This window comes from Phodopus roborovskii, unplaced genomic scaffold (genome assembly GCF_943737965.1).
Source record: "Phodopus roborovskii unplaced genomic scaffold, PHOROB, whole genome shotgun sequence".
Taxonomy (NCBI): Eukaryota; Metazoa; Chordata; class Mammalia; order Rodentia; family Cricetidae; genus Phodopus; species Phodopus roborovskii.
The window spans coordinates 12,637,485-12,653,028 of NW_026126563.1; positions in this window are offsets into that span (position 1 = coordinate 12,637,485).

The window sequence follows — 15,544 nt, forward strand, 5'->3', positions numbered from 1 at the left end:
ATGCAGACACCTGGGGGGCAGCATTCTTCCTGGCAGAAACAGCCAGGTCCAAGACCCCAAAACTTAGGCCGACATGTGAGGGACTGTCAATACGGATTGGACTGGACACAGTGGGGGGTAGTGCCCAGCAGGGTAGATCTGTAAGCACCGTGTGCAGATGAGGGAGTGGGTTTTCTGTCATCACCACATGTCCTTCCTTAGAATGTGCCCCTAGGCCCCAAGAGATACCCCACGTGACAGACATATACCACCACCCGGAGATGCGCTTAAAACATGAAAATCAAGTTGTATTTCAGAAATATTTTAAGTGTGTAAAAAAAAAAAAAAAAAAAAAGAAACAAACAAAAAGCACTGGGCTTCCAGGGCAGCCTCCAAAGCTACAGAGAAACTCTGTCTCAAAAAGCCAAAAAAAAAAAAAAAAAAAAAAAAAAAGGAAATATTAAAAATATTTATATCAGATACATGCCAAAACAATACTCTAGATATAATGGGTAAGTTTACAGTATTAAAATTGATTTTGTTTGCCAGGTCATAGTGGCGCACACCTTTAATTCCAGCACTCGAGAGGCAGCACTTTAACTCCAGAACTCACAGGCAGATCTCTGTGAGTTCAAGGCCATCCTAGTCTGAGTGAGTTCCAGAATAGCCAGGGCTACAAAGAGAAATCCTGTCTCAAAAAAATTTAATTTTGTTTGTTACTTTTTATTTGTACAATAAGACTACTGGAAGTTTAATGACTTTTTTTTTTTTTTTTTTTTTGACTGTTTGTTTGGTTTTGTTTGGTTTGGTGAGACAGAATCTCTCTGGATAGCCTGAAACTCACTATGTAGCCCAGTTCAGGATAGCCTGAAACTCACTATGTAGCCCAGGCTGACCTAGAACTCATGGCAAGCCTTCTGCCTCAGCCTCCCAAATGGTGGGATTTCAGATGTGAGCCATCATATCCAGCTCCACTACACTCTCGAGACAGACACTGTGGTTTGTCCAAGGCTGCTTGGGAAGATGATCTGGACCTCAGGCACACCGCTTTTCAGTTTAGAATAAGACCTCCAAATACATCGTTACAATTCTCAGAGTCCCGGTGGGTGGAAAGTCCCCATCCCCCAAAGCACTGAAACCAATCCTAAAATGGTCCTGGAGAAAGACAGAAAAGGGCAGAGACTGGGGAGTGGCATGTGTCTCCAGCACCAGCTACGTATTCTTGGCACAGCCGATGGGAATGCACATGCCTTGCTGTACTTTCTCGAAGTTGAAGTTACCATATGCAGCAGGAATGTCTCACCCACGATACAGGCCAGCTTTGCATTATAATAGAGCCAGATCCAAGTCATCTGTGCCTTCATTATCTGTGCATCTGGCTATCCTATAATGTCCCTGGCACAGAGGAAGATGTAACTTGTGCATCCCTCCACATCCCCTCCATGAATGCACATTCAGAAATGCGGAACAGACACTAGCCAGGGTCTTTCTCAGTGCGTGGTCCAGGCTGACCCTAAGTTCACAACCTTCTTGCTTCTGTCTCCTGCGTTCAGGGATCACAGGTGTGCACCGCGATGGTGTACCTTGTGCCTCTTGAATCCTCAGGCTTCACTGCTGGCTGGTAGTTAGGGAAATACCAAGCCGGAAAGGGAAGGGAAGAAGAGAAACATAGGAAGGAAAAGGGCGGGGAAGCTGGGCAAGGGGAGGAGATGGAGACAGACAAGCAGAAGAATGGGAAAGATAAAGAGCCGAATGCTTCTACAGCAAGCTGTTGCTACGCGGGGGCTGCTCTTCAAATTGGCTGGCTTAGATGTCAATCAGCTTTGCCTCTCTTTCTCTCCTGTAAGAGTGAGAATAGTGATGTTTTCTTAAAGAATTTTCTGTCAAGAATTGAATGAGAAGATTTAGAAAACGGCCTCCTTACTACAAGTAAGATCAATTCTGATTTTCTCCTCTTTCTTTTTTTCTCCTGTTGAGGCAGATGGATTTTTATTTATTTAGGTTTTCAAAATTTTATTATTTTATGTGCACTTGGGGAGCACGTGATCGTTGTTAGTATTCAGGCATTTGTACTGGCCTTCCCTTGGGGTCCTGACAGGATATGCCCTCGGCTGCAGCCACTAAGAGCACCACCTGTGCATATTAACTTCGTTCCCTTTTATAGGGGCCCATCCGCCTTCCCTCTCTTTCCCTTTTGCCACTCTTGTCCCCAGGGACCAGTCTCTGTTCCCCCCTCCACCCCCTTCTCTGTCCCTTTTTCTTCCCCTCTCTAATAAACATCCCTTGTGGATCCTTCCCGCTGTTTTTAAAACTGTAACAGCTGTGGGCCTGGGAATGCCATGGCATGCACGTGAAGGTCAGAGGACAGATTTTGAGAGTTGGTTTTGGCCTTCCACTTTGGAAGGGTTTCTCTTGTTTCTGTCCCTTGCTAACATGACCCAGGCAACCTGGTCTGTGAATCTCCGTGTGACCCTTCCATCTAGGGTAAGAGTGCTAGGATTACAGATGTGTGCAGCTGCATCCAGCTTCTCAATAAGTGAGTTCTAGAGATGGAACTCAAGTGGTCAGGTGTGTGTTGGGTTGCAAGCTCCTTTACTCATGAGCTGTCTCACTGGACTGAAGGGTACTCTCCGCCCGAGATGCAGGAAAAATTGTGCCCACTAGAGGGAGCACTTCTGACCCTCTCATGACTCCAGGGATTTGTGGGATTATGCTAGTGACTAAAGATGTATTAAAAATAATAATAATAATAAAAGTAGCAGAGGTAATAGCATCAGTAATATTGTCCTTGCTGCGTACCAAAAATAAAAGCTGGTGATCTTTGTGGTTGAGTGGCTGTCTCCAGGCCTGGGGATTTCTGCCAATATACCTAGGAGACACATCTCTAGACTCTGTGGGTGCGTTTCTTAGTTTTTGTTATTGTTTTGTTTAGGGTGGTAGACAGGGTCTCACTGTGTAGCCATTGCTGGCTTCAAACTCACAGAGATCCGCCTACATCTGCCTCTCCAGTGTTTGGGTTAAAGGCATGTATCACTTTCCCAACTTCTTTGTTAGTCCCTCAAATTTTATTTTGGAGCTGGCCAGGCATTGGTGGTGCAGGCCTTTAATCCCAGCACTCAGGAGGCAGAGGCAGGTTCGAGGCCAGCCTGGTCTATCTGGAAGAAAAAAAAAAAAAAAAAAAAAAGATTCGTTTAGAATGTCCTTAATTGATGAGGAAGGTCCTTCTATATGCTTTATGCTATGAATATATGTTTCTCTTATTGGTTGGTAGATAAAGCTGTTTTGGCCAATGTACGGACAGGATGTAGCCAGGCAGAAGATACAGGCAGGGCTTCCAGACAAGGAGAATCCTGGGAAGAGAAATGCAGATCGAGGCCAGAGAGACACCATGCAGCCACCAAAGGAGTAACATAACAGAGCATTATGGGAAAGACACAGAAATGGGTTAATATTAAGAGAGAGCTAGCCAATAAGAAGCTTGAGCCATTGGCCAAACAGTTTACAATTAATATAAGCTTCTGTGTGTTTATTTGGGACTAAAGGGCTGCAGGGCCAGGCAGGACAGAGACTCTGTCCACACTTTGGGACTAGGGTTTGTCTAGGTATAACACACTAAACTTTCTCTCTCTTCTTTTAGGTCTGTCAGCCTGTCACTGGATCTCAAGGCTTGGATCCAAAGGCATACTACTGTAAGGGACAGGAGACCATACAGATACCCGTTGAAGTATCTGAATCCCTCTCCGTGTGCTCTGTACACTAACTCCCTAAATCACAAGAAAATAGCAAAGATACTATTTAATGGCTCTTCATTATGGGCCCTGATGCTAGTCCATGAATTCACTTGCTCAGTCCTCAAAACAGCCCTATGAAGCAGCTGCCCACTACACAGAGGAGGCCACTAACTGAGACAATGAGGTGGCCGGGGGGAAACTGAAGTCAAGTGGGTACAGAGTACCTCTTCCTAATTAGAGACACCGACAGTGTTGGACTTGACTGCCATTGTCCTCCTTGGTGTCTCCTTTTCCTCCAGATAAGAAAACATTCAAAGACAAACATTCAAAGACACCTTGACCTGCACTAGAAATGACAGTTCATTTCACAAGCATTCCTGTAGATCCAACCTCCCTAACCTCACAAAAGGCCTCTTCATAGTTCATATTCATTCGTGCACCTGAGAACCACTGAGGATCTGCTCTAAGGCAGGCACAGTGTTTCTCTGCAGAAAGACAAATCTGAGGGACCAGATTTGTGGATTGGCCAATAGCTAGGCAGGATTTTCAGGGCAGAGAGGATGCTGGGAAGAGGAAGGGTGGAGTCTGAGGGGTCAAGAGCAGATACAGAGAAAAGTAATATGAACATGCCATGTTGAAAGAAGGTACATGACAGAGGATGGATAAGAAGTATGGATTAATTTAAAGTGCAAGAGTTAGCTAATAACCAGCCTGAACTGTCAGACAAGCATAATTAACATTAAGTCTCTGAAAACAGAGAAACTGTGCCTACACAGCTCAGTGTGAAAAGCATCTTGCACACTAAGCTTGACAACCTGAGTCCAGTCCCTGGGAGCTAAGTGGTAAAAGGAGAATACCAACCCACAAGCTGTCCTCGGATCACCATTGGAAATGCCATGACGCATGCCCACATTTTTATACTCCACACACATACAGACACTTAAAAAACAGATACACAAGTATTTAAGTTTACTCATAACAAATATTTGTAAGTCCCATCTTTCAGGAGCTCCAAGGCTCACGGGAAAGACTCATGCATCAGACAGACTCTGTTGGTTTTTGTTAAGGGGGTGTTTTCCTGGGTAGTCCAGGCAGGTTTCAACCACGCAGTCCTCCAGGCTCAGGCTCCCACACGTTACAATTACAGGAAAGCATTATCAGCTGCAAAGAGATCATTTCAGTGAAGTTTGAGGACCCTGGTACCATGCTAAGGTCCTGTCAGGAGAGCAATAGGAGCCATCAGTGGCCTCAGGAGTTATGAGGTTGTAACTAACATTTCAGTGCCTGGGCTCATTTTTTAGGAGCCCCAGTGAGCAGCCACAGGGCCTGGAGTGTCTCAGTAATGCCTGTGTCTTTGGAGTATGGAGAGCAACCACTCAGGCGATGAGAGAGGGGTTAGGGAGGAAGTCCAGGCCACACAAGGCAGGCCTGCTGGACTCAGAAGCTTAAACTGCACACCCAGAGCCAGGCAATGCTGGGAAAGTTTCACTAGGGGGACGGGATGCCAATCCAGAAGACAAGCCCAACTGTGAAGATTTGGGAGCTGAGTTCAGGCTCACTCTGAGGTGTCTAAGTGGTGGAGGGTGACACTGATGAAATGGGATGTCCTATTGGGGAGCATGCTTGAAGCGTTAAGTAAAATGCTGTTTTGTTTTTCTTTTGGGGACAAGGTCTCGTGTGTCCCAGACTGGCAGACTTGCTATGTAACTGAGGATGGACTGGAACCTTTGATCCTCATGACTCCACCTCCTGATGCTAGGATTATAGGCATGCACCACTACACTAATTCTATGTGGTGATTGACACTGAACCCAGAGGTTTCATACCTGCCAGGCAAGCACTTGGCCAACAGAGCTATATGTCCCACCTACTTCCCCACCTTTTTAAAGTAAGTGCTGACCCTGCATCCTCACTCTGGAGATTCTGAGGGACAGTCTAAATTATTACATCTCTTTCTAAGGAGAAGTCAAGTTGATGGGCTGGGGAGATAACTCAATCAGCAATGTGCTTACCCAGAAGCACAAGGATGTGAGTTCGGTTCCCAGGACACACACTGAAAAATCCAAGCATGGCAGTGCACACTTACAATCCCAGAGCAGGGGAGGCAGAACCAAGTGGATCTCTGGGGCTCGCCCTATTTGGTGAGTACCCGGTCAATGAGATCTTGTCTCAAAAAAGTAAGGCGGATGACATCTGAGGACACATAAGCACACAGGCGAGTTAAGCTTAGAGCCTCCACTTTCAGGGAATGGGCCAGCACTGAACACAGTGATTTAAAAGGGCTTGAAGAATAGTCCAAGGGTAGGTAAGTAGCATTTGGTGTGACTCAGAACTCTGCCCAGAGTGTCAGGGAGGTAGGTGTAAGGAGTAAGGTTTTTCTGCCCGCCGCTGGTCTGGTCCCACCGCTGCGCCAGCCCCAAATAACACCGAGACTCTGTATTGATATAATGCTGTTGGCCAGGTACTAGTTTCTTATCGGCTAGCTCTGTCTTAATTATTAACCCATTTTTGTTGATCTATGTATTTCCACAAAGTCTCATCTTACCGGGGAATATGGCGGGCCTCTCGTCTCCCCAGTCTCTCCATCTTGACTCTTCCCTACTCTTTCCTCAAATCCTCTTTGTCTCCTAGTCCCGCCTATCTTGCTTTCCTATTGGCCAACAGTGCTTTATTCATTAACCAATACGAGAAACATACACAGAATGACATCTCCCATCAGGTAGGTGTCATTGCCTCACAGTGCTAGTGCAAATGAGGCCAGGTGCTGGGACAGAGTGCAGGGAGCCGAGATCTGAGAGCTGCCGGGTGTGCACAATGGGCTTTGGAGGTCTAATTTGTTATCCATTGTACCGTAGAGCTACCTCCACTGTAGGTTTTAGACAAGACTGTAGAAATAACAATATTAATGTTCAAAATGCCCAGAATGCAAAATTAATTGGCATGCTAAGAACTTGGAAATTTGACACATACGTGCAAGATTGTACGGATGTTGGAATTACCTGACAAAGGCTCAGATGAAGGCAAAAACTGATTCCAGAGGATTAGCCTTCAACCATAAGAAGTACCCTGTGGTGCACGCACCTCCCACCACATACAACAACATCAAAGTAAAGCAATGGAGTAAGGAGACAGAAAGGGTGAAAGTGAAACAAAATGGAAAGCTAAGTGGAAATTTTGTTTTATTATGTCATTGTTTCACATGTCTACAGCCTTCTGGGTGTCCACTTTGCTCTGGTTTGGTTTTGTGGCCCTGGGGTCTAATCTGGGGCATTCTGCCACTGCCCTGTATCTTCAGCACTTAACTGGAAGGGGTTGTTTGTTTGTTTGTTTTTGAATTACATTATTTTCTTATTTATTTCCTGTGTGTGTGTGTGTGCGCGCGCACGCGTGCGCGCGTGCACACATACACATGCATGCACGCTCACACAACATGGCAGTCAGAAGACATGTTTTAGGAGTTGGTTCTTTTCCTTTATCACGTGTGTCCTAGAGATCAAACTCAGGGTGACTGGCTTGGCTGACCCACTAAGCCATTTTGCCAGCCCAACTGGAAGTTTCAGAGCTGAAAAATACTGTGATTAATACATTGAAACTCATTGATAACAGAGGAACGAGTCAATGAGCTTAAAAATAAGTTGTCTCCATCTAAACAGCAAATAAATGTAGTGGTGGGAAGATGAACAAGATTCCGAGACTCTGAGATGACACCACAGGGGTTCACAGTACTGAGTCTCACTCTGTCTTACCAGGTCCCAAATAGTGACATGGAGACAGAGTCATCTCTCTCCCCAGAAGTCCCTCCTAGCTTCTTCCTGCCTAACTATTGGCCATTCGGCTCTCTATTAAACCAATTAGAGGGTGCCTTGGCAAAGACACATCTTCACAGTGTAAACAAATATCCTATAACAGTCACATCTCTCACTGATGCGTGAGAGATCAAGAGAGAGGATGCCATGAGACAAATAATGACAGAAAACTCTGATTCCAGTGAAACACATAAAACCTACGGATTCGAGTAATTCAGCAAACCCCAAACAGCATTGAATTCTTTTAGAGAAAACAACTAGAAGATATAGCCAAAATACTTAAGACTAAAGACATGACACTGTCCTTAAAACAATGTGAAGGTGGCGAAATATCTCATCAGAAGCCATGGGGCTGGAAGGAATGTCTCTCCAGGTCTTGAAAACAAATGTAAGCCAGCAAGCTAGTCTTGTGCCATGTCTGAGGCATTCATATAAGACAGTGAACAGGGCAGAGAGGACCCTGGGCCATGGTGAGGTTTCTACATCCTCTGAGCTTTATAAATCTTTGTGGGATAGAAAAGTGTGTCTTGTAATGTTTACGACAACATCTAAAAATAGTCTACAAGGATATAGAAATTTCAAAGCCTCAACAGTGGGCTGGAGATATGCCTCAGTTGGCAAAAGCATGTGAACCTCAGTTCAGATCCCCAGAACCCACACAAGTCGGGCATGGGACTGGAGAGATGGTTCATCAGTTGAGCATACTTGCTGCTCTCACAGAGAACCTGGGTGTGGTTCCCAGCCCCCACATGGTGGCTCACAACTGCAGTTACGGGGGACCTAATGCCTCCTCTGACCCCACTGAACATCTGATACATATCTGGCTCACATACATACATGCAGGCAAAATACATATGCATAAAATAGACAAATATGAAATATTTTTTTTTAACCAGGCATGGTGGCCCAAGTGAGAGGAGACAGCAGTTCCTTAAAGCTCAGTGGAGGAACTTCAGGCTCAGTGAGAGACCTTGTCTCTAAAAGAAAAAAAAAATACTAGAAGACACCTGATATAGGCCTGTGTCCAACACACACACATACAGACATACCCATACATATGCATGCACACGTGCTCACACATACACATAGACCACACATCTACAACACAACACAGATCCTGAATCAACCAGAAGTTAGTAAATAAATAAAGGAAATGAAACCCGCAAAAGATACAAAGCCTTGGCATGAATGTTTACAGCAGCAGTATCCATACCTCCAAACTGAAACAACCTAAATGGCTTTAGCCAACTGTACCTACTCAGCAAGTAAAAGAAATGGACTATTGGTAGATTCTCAGGAGAATGCTGCTGAATGAACGGAGCTAGACATACCATGAGACCATGGATGCTAGTCAGTCAGGGTTAACGAGTAAGGAAAGGAAGGCTGTGATTACAGCTGTCAGGAGTATCAGGGAGCTCCATGATGGAAGTTCATGTATCTATTTTTTTTATGTGCATTGATGTTCTGTCTGAATGTGTGAGCTGCCACGTGGGTACTGGGAACTGAACCTGGGTCCTCTGGAAGAGCAGCCAGCACTCTTGACTGCTGAGCCATCTTTCCTATAGTGATGATCATGTGACTGCATTGGAAAGATCTCACCATGAAAATATGAACACACACATATGAACACACACAATGCACATGAAATTAATGAGATACAAGGTCGAAAGATTTAGACAAGTCAGTTCCTTGACCGTGACTGCATTCCAATTATGCACGATGTCACCATCAAGGGGAGGGAGCTGCTTGAAGGCTTTTGTGTAAGGTTGCCAGGGCTACCATAACAATATAACACAGCCACCGAGTGACTTAGACAATGCTAGTTTATTTCTCCCAGTCTGGAGTCAGGAAGCCCAACGGCAGAGGATTAGCAAAGTTGGCTAATTCTGCCGGAGGGAGAGCTTGCTCAAGGCCTTACCCCTGGACCTCCACTCCACTCCACCCCTGGACCTCCACTCCACTCCACCCCTGGACCTCCACTCCACTCCACTCCTGGACCTCCACTCCACTCCACTCCTGGACCTCCACTCCACTCCTGGACCTCCACTCCACTCCTCCACTCCACTCCTGGACCTCCACTCCACTCCTGGACCTCCACTCCACTCCACTCCTGGACCTCCACTCCACTCTACTCCTGGACCTCCACTCCACTCCTGGACCTCCACTCCACTCCTGGACCTCCACTCCACTCCTGGACCTCCACTCCACTCCACTCCTCCACTCCACTCCTGGACCTCCACTCCACTCCTGGACCTCCACTCCTGGACCTCCACTCCACCCCTGGACCTCCACTCCACTCCTGGACCTCCACTCCACTCCTGGACCTCCACTCCACTCCTGGACCTCCACTCCACTCCTGGACCTCCACTCCACTCTACTCCTGGACCTCCACTCCACTCCTGGACCTCCACTCCACTCCACTCCTGGACCTCCACTCCACTCCATTCCTGCCTGCATTCACTCTCTTCCCTGTTGCTCTATGCCTGTCTCTGGGCCCAAGTTATCCATTTTTGATATTTGTTCATTTGTTGTATTTCTTATGTACCAAGCACAGGTGGGTATGTGTCATGGCCACCAAGGGCCAGCCCTCAGGAGTTGGCTCTCTCCTGCCATCTTGTGGGTCCCAGACACTGAACTCAAGGCATAATTTTAGTGGCCATCTCCTTAGAACACATTTACTCAAGGCCAGTCCTCACAGTCTAAGGTAATGGACATTAAGATTTAAATATGAACTTGGGAGGGACATAATTCACCTATAAACGGGTAGTAGAATCTTTATGAGCTATTTCATACAACTGCAAGCAAATCTATAAATATCTCAGAATTAATTTTTTAAAGTGATTTCTAAATATAGGGAAGAAAGAAGAGAGATTAGAGTTGAATCCATACAAAGTATTTTCTCTGATCATCACAGGATCAGATCAGAAAATGATAACAGACACATATCCAAGTTCTTAAAAGCTATGAAACACACACATGCATATTAAATTCATAATAATTACATGACAAAATAAAGCATATTGTAATTAAAACTCAATGCTGTCTCTATTTGTTTAATCCTCTGTGTGAATATGCTCATTAGCTTAGATTACTATGTACTACCATAACAGAACACCTGAGACTATATAATTTTTAATAAGAAAAAATTTAACATTCACAGGAAAAGCCACCAATCTTGCTTGCTTGCATTAATAAAAGGCCATTTTGACAAACCAACCATTGAAGGTGGGAGTCAGGAGAGGCGACAGAGTTAGACAGACAGACAGACGGGTGAGGTGGGAGAGAAGGAGGGAAAGGAGCTGACCACATACTCTGACGGTCATAATAAGGAACCCTCTTACGAGATGAGGAACAAACTCGGATGGTCACAGCGTGAGTCCATCTGTGAGCTCAGAGGCCTTGGAACCCAGTCACATATTAAAGGCTCCACATATTAAAGGTTCTGTGTAGGTACTGGGAACCACACCCTGGTCCTCAGCAAGAGCAGCCAGTGTCCTTAATTGCTGATTCATCTCTCCAGCCCCTAAACGAATCAATTTTAAAGGAACAAAAATAAGGATTAGCTAGAAGAGGAAATTGCTGTGGTGGCGTGATGACCCCTGATGACCTGGACATTCTGGTTCCTGAAATCTGTGAATTGCTTAACTGATCAAGGGGACATGGCAGATGATACTAAACTGGGAATGTCCTAGTTACATGGGCCTGATAGATTCACAAGCGCCCTCTGCAGGATGAGTCTAGAGGCAAAATCAGAAAGGAGCGACGGTGATGGAGAGCAAAAGATCACAGCAAAGCCACAGAGACAAAGAAAGGCCTCAGAGGCCAGCCGTAGGGGACAGCCAGAAGCCCCGCGGTGCGGGTACCTTCTGTAAGTGGGGAAAGCTACGGAAGCAGCCCCTACCCCAGAGCCTCTGGCTGCTCCTTGGTCTCAGGACAGACTTGCAGTGTTCTCAACCACTGAGCTTGTGATTTCCAATTTGTTACAGCAGCAATAAACTAATACAAATACAAACATAACCCCCCCACCCCAGAGCAGTGGTTCTCAACCTCCCTAATGCTGTGAACATTTCCTCATGCTGTGGTGACCCCAACCATAAAGTTATTTTCATTGCTATTTTATAACTGTAATTTTGCTATGTGACCCCTGTGAAAAGGCCATTTGACCCTCAAAGGCGTTGCCATCCAAGGCTGAGAATCACTGCTGTAGACCATGCTGAGCCCATCAGCCTCCGTGTGGGTGCTTTACTCTCAGGGGACACAGCTGAGACAGGCCCACAAGCCTGTGATCCCTGACAGGGAACATGAGCCACACAGTGTCCTGAGTGTGAGAGATGTCAATGGCAAAGGAACTCCAGGCCTTCCTCACGCCCGTTTCTGGGGAGATGCTAGGCAAGGGGGTTCACACCTGTCACTGCAGCACACGAAAAGACGAGGCAGGAGACTTGCTATGAATTTGAGGGAGGCTAGACTGGTCTACATAGTTAAGGTGCCGGCCAAACCGGGCTACAGAATGTGACAATGTCCCCTGCAAAGACTAAATAAAAATAAACAACAGTAAGATGCCCGTCTCCGGAGGCGATCCGGAGCCTGGGTTCTTGGGTACTTACACTCAACAGACAGGCTTGGAACACTCTGTAAAAGTGTAGGAAAGCATTAACTTTCACAGACAAGATGCAGAATCCAAAGCCAAGCATCTCCATTTTTATTCCCACCAGTCATGCTATCACCAATGGATGGGAGAAGTTTAAAAATGGTCCTCCCTCCTATCTCCCCTCCTGATCGGGTTCCCAGAGCTCAGCTGTACCTGGTTCTTCTTCATCAGCAGGCTGCGTCAGCTGACGGTCTGTTCTCTTCAGGCCCCCAGCTGTGGCTCTCTGCTGACGTGTGAGTTCACTTCCTGGAGATGGTACTCAGGGATGAAAGACCCCAGGTGGCCTGGGTGGCAGGGACCAAATTGCTGCTGACCTGTGAGTGCTTTTCAGCTTTTCCTGACTTCAGACGAACGAGAACGCCACTGTCTCTATCACCACTTTCATGGAAAGGAGAGCTTTGGCTCTAGGCCAGCTATGACCTAAAACCTCACCTAGAACTCATCCAACAAGCAGCTGAAGAATGTGCATCACGGCTGGGCCAGCACTGAACAAAGAAGGGTCCATTTCACGCAGTAACTGCCCTCTAAACGGGGTTTCTTTCACACACACACACATCTCTGAGTGTGTGTTCACACTCGTATGAGCAAGCACGGGCACACATCCTCCATGGTACGTGTATGGCACAAAAAGACAATGCTGCCTTTTAATCTTTCCCTTCTACACTGAGCTGAGACCTCTTCTCCACGTGTGTGCCAGGCTGGCTGGACATCCAGTTTCTGGAGATTCCCCCATCTCCATCTCCTGCCTCGCCGTAGGAATGCTGGCATCGCATGTGTTGTCCAGGTTTACATGGGTTCTACAGATTCTCCTGCCTATGTCTCCTGGTAAAATCTTAAAGACTCTACTTAAAGCAGCACAGGATGTTACAGACAATTCTATCCCAACAATACTTATCCTCAGATTGCTTAGTTAGCTCTGTTATTAGAGGTATGTAATAATGAGCTAATGCTGGGGCTGGGGCTGGGGCTAAGCATGGAGCTCACTGGTCCATGCCTATCCAGCACACACAATGCCCTGGTTTCTATCCCAGCAACACTAAAAACAAGGTGTTGTGGTGCACGTTTGGAATCATCAAACCTGGGAGTCAGGAGAATAGAAATTCATGGTCATCCTCAGCTGTATAGAGTTTGAGGCTTGCCTCAGCTGTATGAGACCCTACCTCGTGTGTGTGGGGGGGTGTGTGAATGTATGTATGCATATGTGTACGCATGTGTGTGTGCATGTGTGTGTGTCTTCCATTTTTTTTAATTGTAGTAACCTATACTGAACATGGGGATCAGTGATTCAGAGCAGAGGACCAAGATTTAGTTCCTAGCACCCATGTGGGACAATTGACACCTTCTGGCTTCCTCGGCCACCTGCGTGCACTTGGTGCACAGAAATACACTCAGACACAGACACATAAATAATAAAATTATTCTTCTTCATTTCAAATGTATTTGTTGAACATAAAAGTCACCATTTTTTATCATTAGCATTCAACCCAGTGGCATGTAATGTGACTTTCATCACTGGCAAATGAGAGACATCATTCTCCAGAATTCCTCATAATGTCACACTGAAACTGTGTAGCTGATAAGTAATAACTTCCCCCACTCTTGTGGGAAGCATGGTTTACTTTCTGTCTCTGAATTTGCTTATTCTAGGTATCACATGTAAGTGGGCTGAGAATAGTAGCTATTTTGTGGCTAATTCACTTAACATAATGTTAGTTTTATCTATGTACCAAAATTTCATTCCTTTGTAGGACCTAGTTATATTCCATCACAAGTGTACATTTACACCTCATAGATTCATTCATCTGTGGATGAATTTGGATTGTTTCCACCTTTTGGTTATTGGAAGTGATGCTGCTTTTAAATGTGCCCTCCCTCCCTTCCTCCCTCTTTCCCTCCCTTCCTCCCTCTTTCCCTCCCTTCCTTCTTTCCTCCTTCCCTTCCTCCCTCTCTCCCTCCCTCCCTCCCTTTCTTCCTTCCTCTTTTTCTTTCTGAGTATATACACAGATTTCTAGAACAAATGCTATCTGTGTTTAAACTGTTTGAGAAGTGGCCATACTGGTTTTCATAGTGGCTGCCACACTTTATACTACCACTAACAACTTCAAGGGTTCTGATCCCTCTACAGCCTCCCCAGAATCATTTCCCATCACTGTCTCTGCTGTTTGTCGTGACCAAACTAATAGATATATGCAATGACATCTACCTTGGTTTTGATTTCCGTTTCCCCAGTGACCCCACGTCAGTTCCTAGCTATAATCAAAGACAATGAAAAGAGTGAGGTTAGCCTCTGCAACAGAGTAAGACAAGCAGGTTCAGAAAATTCCTGTTATTCCCCAGCCTTAAGACTAACACTTGCACCACATTCCTAAACCGGGCACATTTTCCGTGCAATTGTTAATGAGGTTAAAGTTTGGGAGAGCTCCTCGGGTTTGAATGAAGACAAAGGAGGGTGGACACCAGGGCCTGGCAGGAGCAGAATTCGAATCCAGGATGAGGATCTTGAGCAGGCATACCTCACTGCTGAGCAAACTCAGAGACAATGGAAACGTGCAGGGCTTAATCTGACCTGAATTGCCTATCTAAATGTTAAATTCTATGGCAAAGAGTAACAGACACCTGAGACACATCAGTTTCCAGCCCTGAAAACCTCACAAGATCTCAGAGCAGACACAATGAATAATGGGAACCTCCCGCATGCTTGAGGGAGAAATTGATACTGGGAACAATGTTGGAGGAATGCGGTTCCTGTAGCTAGCGGCAGCAGGTGGGTGTCCCAGGCCTGAGGTCAGAGAGAGTAGAGTTCTAACCGCCCCAAGGACAGCAACTGTGACCTTAAGTAATTTCCTTGGCCTGGCTAAACGCCATCTCCTCTATAAAATGTCACTCTGTTCCATTCTTCCAAAAAAATTGAGTGGGCACACAATGTGTGCCAAGCACTAGTGTGTGTGGCTGCTTTGTCCACCCAGCCTCTGTCATGGGGCTAAAACTGGGAAGGCGATCAGTAAGTCTGTACAGGCATAAGTTAACTGGAACTTTCAGGCTGAGGCTGTAGCTCAGTTAGCATGCATGAAACCATGGCTTCCATACTGCAGGCATGCTGGGGTGTGCCTGTAATCCCAGCACTCTGGAGATGAACACAGGAGGACCAGACACACAGGGTCATCCTCAGTATGTAGCAAATCCAAGGTCTATGTGAATGGGCTATGTGAATAAATGTGCCTGAAAATAATACATACATACATACAAAGCTAGGGAGATGACTCAGTGCTTACTGTGAAAGTGAAAAGACCCAAGTTCAAATCCTCAGCTTCCATGTAGAAGCTAAGCATGACCAATATGTGCCTGTGACCCCTAAATAAGGTGGAGAATGACAGAGG